Below are 17,651 nucleotides of genomic sequence, written 5' to 3'. Positions count from 1 at the left end.
GCAGGCTAGCTGAAATATGCCTCTCCCTCCATTGGAATTTCATACTGGAATACAGAAATTCAAAACATATCTTAACAGTTCGACAAAAGCTAAAATGAACATGAACTCCCAAAAAAGGCATTTGCACTTGGTGGAAAACACTTCAACCTTAAAGTAACTTCGGGATAAATCAAGAAGCTAATGTTACCTGGTCTCTGCATTCTTTAGAATTCCTGCATAACAAGGATATCCCAATTCTGGAGGATGAAGTATCTTAAATATTGTTTAATGATTGCAAGCATAGCCTAGCAGTAAATAGTTTTAAAAATGAATGGCAGAACATAGATGATATAAAACTTACTTTAATAGAACAGACCTTCCGATTCAATACACACTTTACATATCCCTCCCAAGGTTGCACCAGACTCACGAATGCAAGGCCATAAGAACTTGAGATTTTAATAATCTGAAATATCTTTCATGACTTCATTTTGAAAAAGTTACCTTCACTCCATGACCAACATCATCCAACACGGTGTAATCTATTGGCTTCCGAATGTATCGGACTGGTCTCTCAACACTGGCTGGTGCTATGATTTTGTGAGTTCTTGAGGTGTTCTTGTTGGTAGTCAGAATACCTATCTCCCGACGAGCCACTTTTTCTTTATGGATGTCCACAGTCTAGTTAAAAAGAGTGTAAAGTTAATCTTCCAGAATTTATATTAAAATTGAATTAAACATGTCAAATCTGAATATTTTTCTCTTCCTCCTCTAGATTTTTACCCTTCTCCTTCCAAGTTGCTGCCTAGACTTTCACCCTTCTCTTTCTAATTTGCTGAACATCACTGATCTTAAACTACTGAGGGAAAAAATGCTTTTGCAATGATACCAAAAAGAACCCGTTTAGATAGCTCAACACTGACACAATATGCATGGAAAATGTGGCACTTTAGTTGTAACTAAATGTTGAGCTGAGAGATCAAACAACATTAACCCGAAAAGAAGAAATCAAATCCACAAGACAGCAAGGCTGCATATCCAAAAATTGATGCAGAAAATAAAATGGACAATATTCTGTGACAAGGACCTCATATCCAAATAAGTTTATATTTAATATTTTCACGTGAAGTGGGCTTCACTGCAAGTCAATACCTACACTTTTCCCAGTGTTAATTTTGAAATAAAATTACCTTTAAAAAAAAAAAATCTTCTCCAAAGCAATGTTAAGTGTAAATTGAATTCACATCAGAATTCTGGAAAAGATGATTGCAGTCTACTCTTGGTCACTAAAAGTAAAATTCAGTCAAATGATTGAACTATCCAATTATTCAAATTAAACAATTTTAGGGAACAAATCAAATTAAGCATTTTCAGATCAAGAGTTGTTAATTGAACCCAAGTTCTGGGCCAAAGCAAATTCTCTTAATTAATTCTAGCCCAGAAGGAGTCTTTTATTGTTCCTATAGAACAAAGTATATGTTTCAACTGGGAAAAAACAGCATCTCCTGGTTTGAGAGAATTGTGAATTATGGTTTTGAATAGGGTAAATTTAGCCATCACTCAAGTTCTAGTCAGGGGGGTTATTTTTGTTCCGCTCTCTATTCACTCAATCATAGATTCCCTACAGTGCAGAAGGAAGCCATTCAACCCATTGAGTCTGCATCGACCCTTGGAAAGAGCACCCTACCTAGGACCACCCCTCACCCTATCCTCTTAACCCCCCCAACCTTTTGGACACCAAAGGGCAATTTAGCATAGCCAATTCACCCAACCTGCACATCTTTGGACTGTGTGAGGAAACCAGAGCACCTGGAGGAAACCCACCCAGACAGTGCTCACTATGTCACCGTGCCACTCATTTCAAAAACCTTCAAAGTATAAACTTTGCCCATCTATGTCGGTGCACGATTTTGACCAGGATTGCCGAAACAATGGTACAGCTCTGGGAGGTCTCACAGTTGTTGTGGTCCATGTCGGTACCAACAACATAGGCAAGTCTAGGAAAGAGGACCTGTTTAGAGATTATAAAGAGCTAGGATTCAAATTAAAAAACAGGTCCTCAAGGGTCATAATCTCCGGATTACTGCCCGAGCCACGTGCAAATTGGCATAGGGAGGCAAGAATAAGGGAAGTTAACACGTGGCTGAAAGAGTGGTGTGGGAATGAGGGGTTCCTTTTCATGGGACACTGGCGTCAGTTTTGGGACAGGGGGCACCTATACCGTTGGGATGGTCTCCACCTGAACCGAGCTGGGACCAGTGTTCTGGCGAAAAGAGTAAATAGGGTGGTCAATAGGACTTTAAACTAAAGATTGGGGGGGAAGGGAAAGTCAGGGAACCAAGAGGTGAAGTAATCAGCGGGGAGCGTAGCTGCTTAGCAATACAAAAAAACACGAACAGACAAAACTCAAGGGTGGTTACGATTGTCCCCATCCCACAAAATATGACACAGTGTATGGAAAGGCTCAGTAAACCAAGGTCCACCACACTAAGAAAACAAAAAGGGACGGTCAATAGAGAATTAAAGGTGCTATATTTAAATGCGCGCAGTGTATGGAAGAAGGTAGATGAGCTTGTGGCCCAGATTGTGACTGGCAGGTATGATGTGGTAGGCATCACAGAGACATGGTTGCAGGGGGTTCAGGACTGGCATTTAAACATCCAGGGATTCACAACCTATCGAAAAGACAGAGAGGTGGGCAGAGGGGGCAGGTTGCCTTGTTAATTAGGAATGAAATTAAATCAATAGCACTAAACGACATAGGGTCAGATGATGTGGAGTCTGTGTGGGTAGAGTTGAGGAACCACAAAGGCAAAAAAACCATAATGGGAGTTATGTACAGGCCTCCTAACAGTGGTCAGGACCGGGGGCACAAAATGCACCACGAAATAGAAAGTGCATGTCAGAAAGGCACGGTCACAGTGATCATGGGGGACTTCAATATGCAGGTGGACTGGGTAAATAATGCTGCCAGTGGACCCAAGGAAAGGGAATTCATTGAATGTTTACAGGAGGGCTTTTTGGAACAGCTTGTGATGGAGCCCACGAGGGAACAAGCCATTCTGGACTTAGTGTTATGTAATGAGCCAGACTTGATTAAAGATCTTAAAGTAAGGGAGCACTTAGGAGGCAGTGATCATAATATGGTCGAATTCAATCTCCAATTTGAAAGAAAGAAGGTAGAATCAGATGTAAAGGTGTTACAGTTAAATAAAGGTAACTACAGGGGCATGAGGGAGGAACTGACACAAATCAACTGGGAGCAGAGCCTAGTGGGAAAGACAGTAGAACAGCAATGGCATGAGTTTCTGGGAGTAATTGAGGACACAGTACAGAGGTTCATCCCAAAGAAAAGAAAGGTTATCAGAGGGGGGATTAGGTAGCCGTGGCTGACAAAGGAAGTTAGGGAATGCATCAAAGCAAAAGAGAAAGCTTATAATGTGGCAAAGAGTAGTGGGAAGTCAGAAGATTGGGAAGACTACAAAAACAAACAGAGGATAACAAAGAGAGAAATAAGGAAAGAGGATCAAATTTGAAGGTAGGCTAGCCAGTAACATTAGGAATGATAGTAAAGACTTCCGGGTGCGGCGATGACCAGCTAAGTCGCACGTTTCGGCAGCTCCCGGTGGAACGGACTTTTGGGCTCTGAATAAGAGCCCCAACGGCAATTTTAACGGCTAAAAGCATTGTGCGGTAAACCAGAAGGGAATCCCCCCTGGATACGGATGGAAAAAGGAGAGGAAAGTGGCCGGATTGCGGTGGATCCTTTAGAGCAGCGGCAAGGAAGGCAAGCAAAAACCAAAATGGCGTCGGAAGGTGGCAGTTTAATATGGGGCCCTGAACAACACGAGTTTTTGAAACGCTGCGTGGAAGAGCTTGAAAAGGAGATGAAGAAGGAGCTGTTGGCCCCGATATTACAGGCGATTGAAGGGCTAAAAGATGAGCAAAAGACCCAGGAGCGGGAGCTTCGGGTCGTGAAGGGAAAGGCTGCCGAGAACGAGGACGATATACAGGGCCTGGTGGTGAAGACGGAGATGCACGAGGCACACCATAAACGATGTGTGGAAAGGCTGGAGGTGCTGGAGAATAATGCGAGGAGGAAGAATTTAAGGATTCTTGGTCTTCCTGAAGGTACAGAAGGGGCGGATGTCGGGGCATATGTGAGCACGATGCTGCACTCGTTGATGGGATCGGAGGCCCCGACGGGTCCGCTGGAGGTGGAGGGAGCCTATCGAGTTATGGCGCGAAGACCGAGGGCTGGAGAAATTCCTCGAGCCATAGTGGTGAGATTCCTCCGTTTTAAGGACAGAGAGATGGTCCTAAGATGGGCAAAGAAAACTCGGAGCAGTAGATGGGAGAACGCGGTGATCCGCGTATATCAAGACTGGAGTGCGGAGGTGGCGAGAAGGAGGGCGAGCTTTAATCGGGCCAAGGCGGTGCTTCATAAAAAGAAGATCAAATTTGGAATGCTGCAGCCGGCAAGACTGTGGGTCACATATCAAGGGAAGCACCACTACTTTGAAACGGCGGATGAGGCGTGGGCATTTATTGTTAGAGAAATTGGAATGAGTGGGTTATTAAAAAAGAACGTTCGAGACAAAGTGGTGGGGCGAATATGGGGGGCGAAGAGGAGGGGGGAAAAGGGGGGAAGAGATGATTTTTTTGTTAATCCTGCGACCCGGTAACTTTTCTCTCTTCCACAGGTTGTGGGGGAGGGAGGAAGGGAGGTGGAGGAGTTGGGGGCGTTGGCCATTGGGGGCAGGGCCAAAAGGGAAGCGCGGGCTTTGTTCCCGCGCTATGATAATTATGGCGGGAATAGGGAAGCAGGAAGGAGGGGGCGTCGCACGGTGCGAGCCGAGGTCACGGGGGGGAAGCAGAGGTCGGCCAGAGTTTGCTGACTTCTGGGAGCAACATGGGGGGTGTAACTACGTTAGTGGGGGATCTAGCGGGGGGGGGGGGGGGGGGGGGGGGGGGGATTTACTGGGTTGCTGCTGCTGGGGAGAAGGGGGAAACTGGTATGGGGTGGGGTGGGCGGGGCGGGGGGGCACCGCCTGGGGGGGGACACAGCTGCGTGGGAACCGGGTGAGGAGCTGGGTAAAAAAGGGGATGGCTAATCAACTAGGGGGGGGGGGGGTAAAGAGCCCCCCAACCCGGCTGATCACGTGGAATGTGAGAGGGCTGAACGGGCCGATAAAGAGGGCACGGGTACTCACACACCTAAAGAAACTTAAGGCAGATGTGGTTATGTTACAGGAGACGCATTTGAAACTGATAGACCAGGTTAGACTACGCAAAGGATGGGTGGGGCAGATGTTTCATTCGGGGCTAGACGCAAAAAACAGGGGGGTGGCCATACTAGTGGGGAAGCGGGTAATGTTTGAGGCAAAGACCATAGTGGCGGATAGTGGGGGCAGATACGTGATGGTGAGTGGCAAATTACAGGGCGAGGCGGTAGTCTTAAGTGAACGTATATGCCCCGAACTGGGATGATGCCAACTTTATGAGGCGCATGTTAGGACGTATCCCGGACCTAGAGGTGGGGAAGTTGGTAATGGGTGGAGATTTTAACACAGTGCTGGAACCAGGGCTGGACAGATCGAGGTCCAGGACTGGAAGGAGGCCGGCAGCAGCCAAGGTGCTTAAAGACTTTCTGGAGCAGATGGGAGGAGTAGACCCATGGAGATTTAGTAGACCTAGGAGTAAGGAGTTTTCGTTTTTCTCCTATGTCCACAAAGTTTATTCGCGAATAGACTTTTTTGTTTTGGGAAGGGCGCTGATCCCGAAGGTGAGGGGGACGGAGTATATGGCCATAGCTATTTCCACCCTGGATAATGGACATGGGACTAATGTCGGATGAGGGGGGGGGGGGGGGGGGGGGGGTGTCTAATGGTGAGGGGGTGTATTGAAAAGTACTTGGAACTCAAGGATAATGGGGAGGTCCAGGTGGGAGTGGTCTGGGAGGCGCTGAAGGCAGTGGTTAGAGGGGAGCGGATATCAATCAGGGCACATAAAGGAAAGCAGGAGAGTAGGGAACGGGAGCGGTTGCTGCAAGAACTTCTGAGGGTGGACAGGCAATATGCGGAGGCACCGGAGGAGGGACTGTACAGGGAAAGGCAAAGGCTACACGTAGAATTTGATTTGCTGACTACGGGTACTGCAGAGGCACAGTGGAGGAAGGCACAGGGTGTACAATACGAATATGGGGAGAAGGCGAGCAGGTTGCTGGCCCACCAATTGAGGAAAAGGGGAGCAGCGAGGGAAATAGGGGGAGTGAGGGATGAGGAGGGAAAGATGGAGCGGGAAGCGGAGAGAGTGAATGGAGTGTTCAAGGCATTCTATGAAAGGTTATATGAAGCTCAGCCCCCGGATGGGAAGGAGAGAATGATGTGTTTTCTGGACCAGCTGGAATTTCCTAAGGTGGAGGAGCAGGAGAGGGTGGGACTGGGAGCACAGATCGAAATGGAGGAAGTAGTGAAAGGAATTAGGAGCATGCAGGCGGGGAAGGCTCCGGGACCGGATGGATTCCCAGTTGAATTTTACAGGAAATACGTGGACTTGCTCGCCCCGCTACTGATGAGAACCTTTAATGAGGCGAGGGAAAGGGGACAGCTGCCCCCGACTATGTCAGAGGCAACGATATCGCTTCTCCTAAAGAAAGAAAAAGACCCGCTGCAATGCGGGTCCTATAGGCCTATTTCCCTCCTGAATGTAGACGCTAAGATTCTGGCCAAGGTAATGGCAATGAGGATAGAGGAATGTGTCCCGGGGGTGGTCCATGAGGACCAAACTGGGTTTGTGATGGGGAGACAGCTGAATACGAATATACGGAGGCTGCTAGGGGTAATGATGATGCCCCCACCAGAGGGGGAAGCGGAGATAGTGGTGGCGATGGATGCCGAGAAAGCATTTGATAGAGTGGAGTGGAATTATTTGTGGGAGGTGTTGAGGAGATTTGGCTTTGGAGAAGAGTATTTTAGATGGGTACAGCTGCTGTATAGGGCCCCGATGGCGAGCGTGGTCACGAATGGACGGGGGTCTGCATATTTCCGGCTCCATAGAGGGACGAGGCAGGGATGTCCTCTGTCCCCATTATTGTTTGCACTGGCGATTGAGCCCCTGGCAATAGCACTGAGGGGTTCCAGGAAGTGGAGGGGAGTACTCAGGGGAGGAGAAGAACACCGGGTATCTCTGTATGCGGACGATTTGTTGTTGTATGTGGCGGACCTGGCGGAGGGGATGCCAGAGATAATGCGGATACTTGGGGAGTTTGGAGAATTTTCAGGATATAAACTGAACATGGGGAAAAGTGAGTTGTTTGTGGTGCATCCAGGGGGGCAGAGCAGAGAAATAGAGGACTTACCGCTGAGGAAGGTAACAAGGGGCTTTCACTACTTGGGGATCCAGATAGCCAAGAATTGGGGTACATTGCATAGGTTAAATTTAACGCGGTTGGTGGAACAGATGGAGGAGGACTTCAAGAGATGGGACATGGTATCCCTGTCACTGGCAGGGAGGGTGCAGGCGGTTAAAATGGTGGTCCTCCCGAGGTTCCTTTTTGTGTTTCAGTGCCTCCCGGTGGTGATCACGAAGGCTTTTTTCAAAAGGATTGAGAAGAATATCATGAGTTTTGTGTGGGCCGGGAAGACCCCGAGAGTGAGGAGGGGATTTCTGCAGCGTAGTAGGGATAGGGGGGGGCTGGCACTACCGAGCCTAAGTGAGTACTACTGGGCCGCCAATGTCTCAATGGTATGTAAATGGATGGGAGAAGAGGAGGGAGCGGCGTGGAAGAGATTGGAGAGGGCATCCTGCAGGGGGACTAGCCTACAAGCTATGGTGACGGCGCCGTTGCCGTTCTCACCGAAGAAATACACCACAAGCCCGGTGGTGGTGGCTACTCTGAAAATCTGGGGGCAGTGGAGACGGCATAGGGGTAAGACGGGAGCCTCGGTGTGTTCCCCGATAAGAAATAACCATAGGTTTGCTCCGGGGAGAATGGATGGGGGATTTGGAACATGGCAAAGAGCAGGAGTAACACAATTGAGAGATCTGTTTGTAGATGGGACGTTTGCAAGTCTGGGAGCGCTGACCGAAAAATATGGGTTGCTCCAAGGGAATGCATTCCGGTATATGCAACTGAGGGCTTTTGCGAGGCAACAGGTGAGGGAATTCCCGCAGCTCCCGACGCAGGAGGTGCAGGACAGAGTGATCTCAAAGACATGGGTGGGGGACGGTAAGGTATCAGACATATATAGGGAAATGAGGGACGAGGGGGAGATTATGGTAGATGAGCTGAAAGGGAAATGGGAAGAGGAGCTGGGGAGGAGATTGAGGAGGGGCTGTGGGCTGATGCCCTAAGTAGGGTAAACTCATCGTCCTAGTGTGCCAGGCTAAGCCTGATACAATTTAAGGTGTTACACAGGGCGCATATGACTGGAGCACGGCTCAGTAAATTTTTTGGAGTAGAGGATAGGTGTGCGAGATGTTCGAGAAGCCCAGCGAATCACACCCATATGTTCTGGTCATGTCCGGCACTACAGGGGTTTTGGGTGGGGGTGACAAAGGTGCTTTCGAAGGTGGTGGGGGTCCAGGTCGAACCAAGCTGGGGGTTGGCTATATTCGGGGTTGCAGAGGAGCCGGGAGTGCAGGAGGCGAAAGAGGCTGATGTTTTGGCCTTTGCGTCCCTAGTAGCCCGGCGCAGGATACTGTTGATGTGGAAGGAAGCCAAGCCCCCGGGTGTGGAGATCTGGATAAATGACATGGCAGGGTTTATAAAGTTGGAACGGATTAAGTTCGTCCTAAGGGGATCAGCTCAAGGGTTCACCAGGCGGTGGCAACCGTTCGTCGAATACCTCACAGAAAGATAGAGGGAATGGAAAAGAAGACAGCAGCAGCAACCCAGGGGGGAGGGGGGGGAAGGAACCAGAAGGACTCTCAGGGATGTTAGTGAATATGTATAATATGTATAGGTTGTTGTTATAGGTAATTGTATATTGGACTGCTAAATTGTATTTTTGGAGAGTATTTATTTGGGACAAGGCAGTTGCCATTTAGTTTTATTTTTTAATTTCGATGTTGTTTATATATTATTTATTTCTTGCTTAAAACTGGCTATTGTTATTTATATTGTTATATTACTGTGTAAAGGATACACAATGTACTGTCATGGTTGGCCAAAAATTGTGAATAAAATATTTTTTTTTTTTTTAAAAAAAGGAATGATAGTAAAAGTTTCTTTAAATACATTAAAAACAAACGGGAGGCAAAAGTTGATATTGGGCCGCTCCAAAATGACGCTGGTAATTTTGTGATAGGAGACCAGGACATAGCTGAGGAACTGAATAAGTACTTTGCGTCAGTCTTCACCGTAGAAGACATGAGTAATATCCCAACTATTCAGGAGAGTCAGGGGGCAGAGTTGAATATGGTAGCCATCACAAAGGAGAAAGTGCTAGAGAAACTAAGAGGTCTAAAAATTGATAAATCCCCGGGCCCAGATGGGCTACATCCTAGAGTTCTAAAGGAGATAGCTGAAGAAATAGTGGAGGCGTTAGTTATGATCTTTCAAAAGTCACTGGAGTCATGGAAAGTCCCAGAGGATTGGAAAATCGCTGTTGTAACCCCCCCTGTTCAAGAAGGGAACAAGGAAAAAGATGGAAAATGATAGGCCAATTAGCCTAACCTCGGTTGTTGGCAAGATTCTAGAATCCATTGTTAAGGATGAGATTTCTAAATTCTTGGAAGTGCAGGGTGGGATTAGGACAAGTCAGCATGGATTTAGTAAGGGGAGGTCGTGCCTGACAAACCTGTTAAGAGTTCTTTGAAGTGATAACAAATAGGTTAACCAAGGAGAGCCAATGGATGTTATCTATCTTGACTTCCAAAAGGCCTTTGATAAGGTGCCTCACGGGAGACTGCTGAGTAAAATAAGGGCCCATGGTATTCGAGGCAAGGTACTAACATGGATTGACGATTGGCTGTCAGGCAGAGAGTTGGGATAAAAGGTTCTTTTTCGGAATGGCAACCGGTGACGAGTGGTGTCCCGCAGGGTTCAGTGTTGGGGCCACAGCTGTTCTCTTTATATATTAACGATCTAGATGACAGGACTGGGGGCATTCTGGCTAAGTTTGCCGATGATACAAAGATAGGTGGAGGGGCAGGTAGTATTGAGGAGGTGGGGAGGCTGCAGAAAGATTTAGACAGTTTAGGAGTGTGGTCCAAGAAATGGCTGATGAAATTCAATGTGGGCAAGTGCGAAGTCTTGCACTTTGGAAAAAAGAATAGAGGCACGGACTATTTTCTAAACGGTGACAAAATTCATAATGCTGAAGTGCAAAGGGACTTGGGAGTCCTAGTCCAGTATTCTCTAAAGGTAAACTTGCAGGTTGAGTCTGTAATTAAGAAAGCAAATGCAATGTTGTCATTCATCTCAAGAGGCTTGGAATATAAAAGCAGGGATGTACTTCTGAAGCTTTATAAAGCATTAGTTAGGCCCCATTTAGAATACTGTGAGCAATTTTGGGCCCCACACCTCAGGAAGGACATACTGGCACTGGAGCGGGTCCAGCGGAGATTCACACGGATGATCCCAGGAATGGTAGGCCTAACATACGATGAACGTCTGAGGATCCTGGGATTATATTCATTGGAGTTTAGGAGGTTGAGGGGAGATCTAATAGAAACTTACAAGACAATGAATGGCTTAGATAGGGTGGATGTAGGGAAGTTGTTTCCATTAACAGGGGAGACTAGGACCCGGGGGCACAGCCTTAGAATAAAAGGGAGTCACTTTAGAACAGAGATGAGGAGAAATTTCTTCAGCCAGAGAGTGGTGGGTCTGTGGAATTCATTGCCACAGAGGGCGGTGGAGGCTGGGACGTTGAGTGTCTTTAAGACAGAAGTTGATAAATTCTTGATTTCTCAAGGAATTAAGGGCTATGGAGAGCGGGTAAATGGAGTTGAAATCAGCTATGATTGAATGGTGGAGTGGACTCGATGGGCCGAATGGCCTTACTTCCACTCCTATGTCTTATGGTCTATGCCATGTATTTTCTTTCTATGTACGGAATGATCGGTCTGGAGCTGCACGCAAAACAATGCTTTTCACTGTACCTCGGTACACGTGACAATAAACAAATCCAATCCAAAATGTCTAATGGCAGATTTTAGTTATTCATTTAATGCATTTTTTTTTATTTTTTTTTAGTAGGCTACTCGGTCCGAAGGCTCTTTGGGAATTTGTTGTATGAAGTAGCTATTTTACTTCAAGATGCATCAATGGAAATAAGATAAGATATACAGTGCAATGTCCTCCCCTCCAATCGTCATGCACTAATTTGGTTGCAACTGTCGAGTCTAATTGAGCTGAGACCTAAATTTGTTTTTTGCCCCAATGTATACCTTGTACTATAACTGCTTGCACTATAACTATATTTGCTGAGGCCAAGTATGAAATGGACAGTGGAGTTGGCTAGTTTTAAGAAAACAAGATAGCGATCATGAGCAAAGGAATAAAATTTGTCTTGCCACTACAAATGCCCTCGACTGAAAACAAATTACTGACAAGACAATGATTCCGGACTCCATATGCAAATATTAGCCTGCGAAGTGAAACACTGACACTAGGCATAAAACAGGTTTTAAATCAAAGCAATGTAAAAATAACAATGAAGTACATCAAAATGGCATTTACTTGGGACACTGATTACCCTTAACTGCAGGAGGTTCTGTCAAATAACAGACTAAAAACCATCTTCTTTACACAGACACTTGGAATAAACATGATCACAAGGACAAGTACTTTTTCAGTCAACGGTGCCTCATATGGCGAGGACAGCTCTGTGCTCTGTTACAGCTGCTGACAATATTAAGACTCTTGACACCTCATACGAAAGAGTTGCAATGTCAGGAAAACATTGGATCATTGCAGAGGAATTAATATCAGCTTCAGTAGGAGACATGGGCATCCCCATGTTTGACCAGAACAAACATAATTCAATTAGCATCATAACCAAACAATTGTTACATTGAGATGACATGGCCAATGATGTCCTAATTCAATTGGGTACTGGGAAACATTTTTAAAATGTTTCCTAAAACTCGGCTATGAAAGTTGATTCAATTCCATGACAAAAGAAAGTATCCACAGCGCCTGTGTGCAGAAAATAACTTATCACTGGTCACCTCAACACAAGTCCATGCTCAAACAAAGCCTCAAATAATAGATCATAGAATTTACAGTGCAGAAGGAGGCCATTCGGCCCATCGAGTCTGCACCGGCTCTTGGAAAGAGCACCCTACCCAAGGTCAACACCGCCACCCTATCAATAATAATAATAATAACAATAATGTTTATTGTCACAAGTAGGCTTACATTAACACTGCAATTAAGTTACTGTGAAAAGCCCCTAGTCGCCACACTCCGGCACGTAGCATTATTAATATAATATCTATATAACCATAACTTACACATTGTGCAATGCCCAGCATTAAAGACGTTAAAACATTAAATGTAACTGGTCAGGGTATGCAAGCATGGGATCGATCTGGAAGGGAATACGCATTAAGTAAAATTTGGTCTATGTGCCAGTCCATCTTCCCAAACCTTTAGGTCCCTCTGAAGGCAGGATTGTTGCAGAACAGTGATCTTGTCTTGAATCACATAGGCCATGACATTCAAACTGCATGCTTAAAATCCTCCAGGTTTCCACCTCTCCTTTGAAGTCTCGCTAAAACAAAAACTTGCTTAATCTTGTACTCCAAGTCCCTTGCAAAAAAGGGGAAGTACAGTTGCCTTCCAACTTACTAAAATTTACCTATAAGCTAATTTTCAATTTCTTGCGCGAGTCCCTCTCTTTTGAACATCATTTACAAGTTTCATTCTGCTTTTCTTGCTGCACAAAAAAACTCTCCCACGTTATATTTCATCTGCCACCTGTTACCCACTTAATTAACATTTCTAGATCTCTTCACACTCTTCCTGTCCTCCTCACAACTTATGTTCTCACTTAGCTTTGTTTTGTCAACAAACACAAGATACATTACTCTACCTCTTCACCCAAGTCTTAAAATAGATTGTAAACGGATGAGGTCGCAACACTGATCCTTGCGGCACTTCAATAATTATAACCTGCCAAATACCCTTTTTGTCCCTCATCTGCTTTCTGTCTAATAACCAATCCTCTGTCCCTCGTCTGCTTTCTGCCCAATAACCAATCCTCTATCCATGTTAATATGTTCCATGAATTCTTATCTTGTATATTGGCACCTTATCAAGTGTCTTTTACAAGTCGGCTGCCATTTATGCTCCAACTCTACAAGTTAAATCCTCAAAAGATTAATTTTGTCAAACACACTTGCCCTTTTCTAAGATAATAAAACGCAGACTGGGTGACTGCTCTGTGGAACACCTGCGCTCAGTCCGCAAGCATGACCACAACCTTCCCATTGCTCGCCATTTCAACTCTGCATCTTGATTGCATGCCCACACATCACCTGTTGGCCTGCTGTAATGTTCCAGTGAAGCCCAACGCAAACTGGAGGAACACCTCATCTTCTGATTAGGCACGAGTTCAACAACCTTAGGGCCAAGGTACGGTGCTCTTTTAGAGGGTCAGTGCAGACTTGATGGGCCAAATGGCCTCCTTCTTCACCGTAGGGATTTCGAAAAATATATTTTTTTCTGTTCCAACCCCGCATGTAAGGGCCAAACACTTGTTCTCAAGTGTTGCTTTCACTGAGCACTGACCTTTGTTCTCCCATTAACATTTCGATCTCACCGTAAGCTATCAGCACATGCTACTACCAGCACCTTCTATAGCCTTTACCACTGCCATTAATTACATCTTTAGGCAATCTCTCCTCACTCACTTAGCTATTTTGCTCCACCGCCTCAACAGTATAAAATCAATGCCACTTAATCCTCTCTTTAGCTCTGAAGAGTCATAGAATCCCTGCAGTGCAGGAGGCGGCTATTTGGCCCAACGACCCGCCGAAAGAGCACCCGACTAAGGCCCACTCCACTGCCCTATTCCCCAATGCCACCTAACCTGCATTTTTGGGCTGTGGGAGGAAACCAGAGCACCCCAAAGAAATCCACGCAGACACGAGAACGTGCAAACTCCGCACCAACATTCACCCAAGGCCGGAATTGAACCCGGGTCTCTGGTGCTGACGCATCAGTGCTAACTAACCACTATGCTACCATGAGTCACACTGACTCAAACGTTGGTCGTTTCTCTTTCTCCAGGTGTATCCAGGCATGAATTTTCTGTTTTGATTCCCTTTTTAAAAACCATGTTGACTTCTGTCTGATCATAATATAATTCTCGTACAGCATTGGACAAACATAACATGCAAGCTACTAAGGATATTTTGTGGTAGGGCAATGTAAACACTATTTTGATTCTTTAGCTGTAATTCAGGTCCTTAACCACAAACTGTCAAAAACTGGCATTTTCAAACCGTCCACACCAGAATTGCTCATTATGTTCAACAGACAACCACATCAGGAATAAAGATTTTATTTTGCCTTTCCTGTTGATCCAATAGTAGAATAGGAGTCAGATTAGTATTACAAACTGGGCTGATAAAAGAAAAATATTATGGATTGTTTTCACTGAATCTGTTCAATTTATCAGGCATAGATATAATACAGGAAACAGATTCTAGTTGTGCTTTCATAGAAACCTTCCTTCTCCACCCTCCAAATCACAGGAAATTGCGCTATTTCGGGTGTAAAATTAGCTACATCGTACTACCAAAACAGTTTCATTTACTGCATAAATGGGGTGTATTACCCATAATCCTGTGATAGTAGAATGCTTGGGGGGGGGGAAGCAATTTACATCAATAGCCATTTCATTTCTGGGCATTGGGGACACTGGAACCGTTCAAGCCAAATACTTATTTGGGGCAAAGTTCTTGAATGTGGTGAGAGAGTGCTTTTGTTAATTTAGACGTTGGAGGTAAATTTGGGCAAATAAATTACTCACTTGTTAAAATGAAGCCAGTTCAGCAGGAAGGGTGCAATGAAAATATGAAAAGGCTAATTTGAAATCCGCACCTGTAACGTATGACAAAGACGCTGCACCTGGATTTTTACATTTTTATTCTCTCCAGCATTTTTAGTTTCTTTCAATATTTGCATTAGTAACTGCTGCTCTGGAGAGAGAAATCCATCAGTACGATCAGCCCAGTTTTAAACTGAAAATAAATTATCACAGCTCTGAAAACGTAGCCACTAAAGTCTCAAGATTAAAAGGCATTTTTGGGCCTTCTACTATTTTACCCCGTGACTTTAATAACTATGGTTCCCACTAGTTCCTTTCTCCACCACCCATTCTAATTTACTGCAAACATGTTAACTACCCATTCCAAAACTTTCAACCCATGCTGCATTTGAACTATTTCAGGATGTAATTACACAGAAAATGTTGCCCATTTAAACCCAGAAAAAAACCAATGTATCACCAATTCAAAGCACATCAAGTCATTATCTGAACTGGAATTTAGTGCCCGGAAGTTGCAAAATAGCATACCTCAACAGCACTTATGTTCCTCCTTCAAAATGCATTGGCTCAGCATACCAAAATGCAGGATGAGCCCAGCCAAAGTGTAACCACATAATAAACACCCTGTTAATTAACAGGCCAGCATTATGTGCCGCACCTACAAATCTGGCACAATATGTTTTGTGCAATGCAAGACCCAAGTGTCCAAAAATGGACACGCAGAACAAAACATTATTCAAATCTTCCCTCTCAATTTGCTCTGCTCAAAAACGAGCGCTTCAGGCTTCAGAGGAAATATAGGCATGCACACACTATTTAGCAAAACACAGATTTCATTAGTTCACAGCAGAGCTAAGTGCCAATAAGGCAATAATCAATTACATTTCAGTTGAAGGTATTTTTACCCTCTGTTTCCTCTCTGTAGTCCTTGGGCTCCCTCTCCACAGCCATTGAAGGATGCTTTTCTGGTCATTTCACAGAAGTCAATGACCTGAACATTAAATGCACATCCATCTGACCCACAAAAAAAGGATGATTTTTTTTTACTGTTAAAATACACATTTTGAAGTGAGACACCTCAACAGAAGTGTAATTCTAATACCAGAGATGCGAAACTACATTCACGAGTAGATACAGGGGTAATAAGCTACTCTCATTGCAACAGTGAAGACCAAAATGAGATGACATTTTTTTTTTTAAAGTTTAAACTTATTGCGTTCCTGTGGTCTGATTGGCAAGGTAGCAAAACCGGATATTCATCAGTTAACTTATGATTTATTCACCAACATTCCTCTCAATTGATCTTCACTGGTAAAGATATAATCATACTAATCTTTTTAGTGTCACAAGTAGGCTTACATTAACACTGCAATGAAGTTTCTGTAAAAAGCCCATGGTCACCACATTCCGGCACCTGTTTGGGTACACAGGGAGAATTCAGAATGTCCAAATTACCTAACAGCACATCATAGAATTTACAGTGCAGAAGGAGGCCATTCAGCCCATCGAGTCTGCACCGGCTCTTGGAAAGAGCACCCTACCCAAGGTCAACACCTCCACCCTATCCCCATAACCCAGTAACCCCACCCAACACTAAGGGCAATTTTGGACACTAAGGGCAATTTATCATGGCCAATCCACCTAACCTGCACATCTTTGGACTGTGGGAGGAAACCGGAGCACCCGGAGGAAACCCACGCACACACGGGGAGGATGTGCAGACTCCGCACAGACAGTGACCCAAGCCGGGAATCAAACCCGGGTCCACTGTGCTACTGTGCAGCCCTATGGTCAACCAGCAGCTTAACAGTTCTGCCCTGGATGATGTAAAGGGTCACATTTTTGAGCGGTTTGGCAGCAGCAAGTCTCTAATCACAAAAGTATGTAGCCATACCGTGCTCTGGTCCCCAATACCCCCATCTCCATCAGTGTCTCTCCTGTTCAAGACTGTTCTTACCTGACAATTATGAAATTAAAATGCTTCGGATTACTTCTCATAACGTGCATGGATTTTATCCACAACTGCTGTAAACTAGCTTGCACATAAGGTGCGGGTGGCGATTCAGGAGTACGTGGAGTTGTATCAGAATAAGAACATAAGAACTAGGAACAGGAGTAGGCCATCTGGCCCCTCGAGCCTGCTCCGCCATTTAATGAGATCATGGCTGATCTTTGTGGACTCAGCTCCACTCTCCGGCCCGTACACCATATCCCCGAATCCCTTTATTCTTTAGAAAGGCATCTATCTTTTTCTTAAAAACGTTTAAAGAAGGAGCCTCAACTGCTTCACTGGGCAAGGAATTCCAGAGATTCACAACCCTTTGGGTGAAAAAGTTCCTCCTACACTCAGTCCTAAATCTACCTCTCCTTATTTTGAGGCTCTGCCCCCTAGTTCTGCTTTCCCCGACCAGTGGAAACAACCTGCCCGCATCTATCCTATCTATTCCCTTCATAATTTTATATGTCTCACTAAGATCCCCCCGCATCCTTCTAAACTCCAATGAGTACAGTCCCAGTCTACTCAACCTCTCATCATAATCTAATCCCCTCAACTCTGGGATCAACCTAGTGAATCTCCTCTGCACTCCCTCCAGTGCCAATATGTCCTTTCTCAGGTAAGGAGACCAAAACTGAACACAATACTCCAGATGCGGCCTCACCAAC

General features: G+C 45.2%; 1 protein-coding gene across 5 annotated transcripts in view; it reads right to left on the bottom strand.

Annotated features, from left to right (window-relative positions):
- LOC140406607 (abl interactor 1-like) overlaps positions 1 to 636 on the bottom strand; it is a 60,682-nt gene extending 60,046 nt beyond the window's left edge. For 4 of the 5 annotated variants that reach the window (XM_072494604.1, XM_072494608.1, XM_072494609.1 and 1 more), the window contains exon 1: positions 484 to 636. The gene's annotated coding sequence lies outside the window, so the exon portion shown is untranslated. The remainder of the gene's footprint in view (positions 1 to 483) is intronic. The other variant, XM_072494606.1, reaches the window with a different exon arrangement.
- Positions 637 to 17,651: the final 17,015 nt, after the last annotated feature.

This window comes from Scyliorhinus torazame, unplaced genomic scaffold (assembly GCF_047496885.1).
Source record: "Scyliorhinus torazame isolate Kashiwa2021f unplaced genomic scaffold, sScyTor2.1 scaffold_709, whole genome shotgun sequence".
In the NCBI taxonomy this organism is placed as follows: Eukaryota; Metazoa; Chordata; class Chondrichthyes; order Carcharhiniformes; family Scyliorhinidae; genus Scyliorhinus; species Scyliorhinus torazame.
This window is presented reverse-complemented; position numbering and strand designations above follow the sequence as displayed.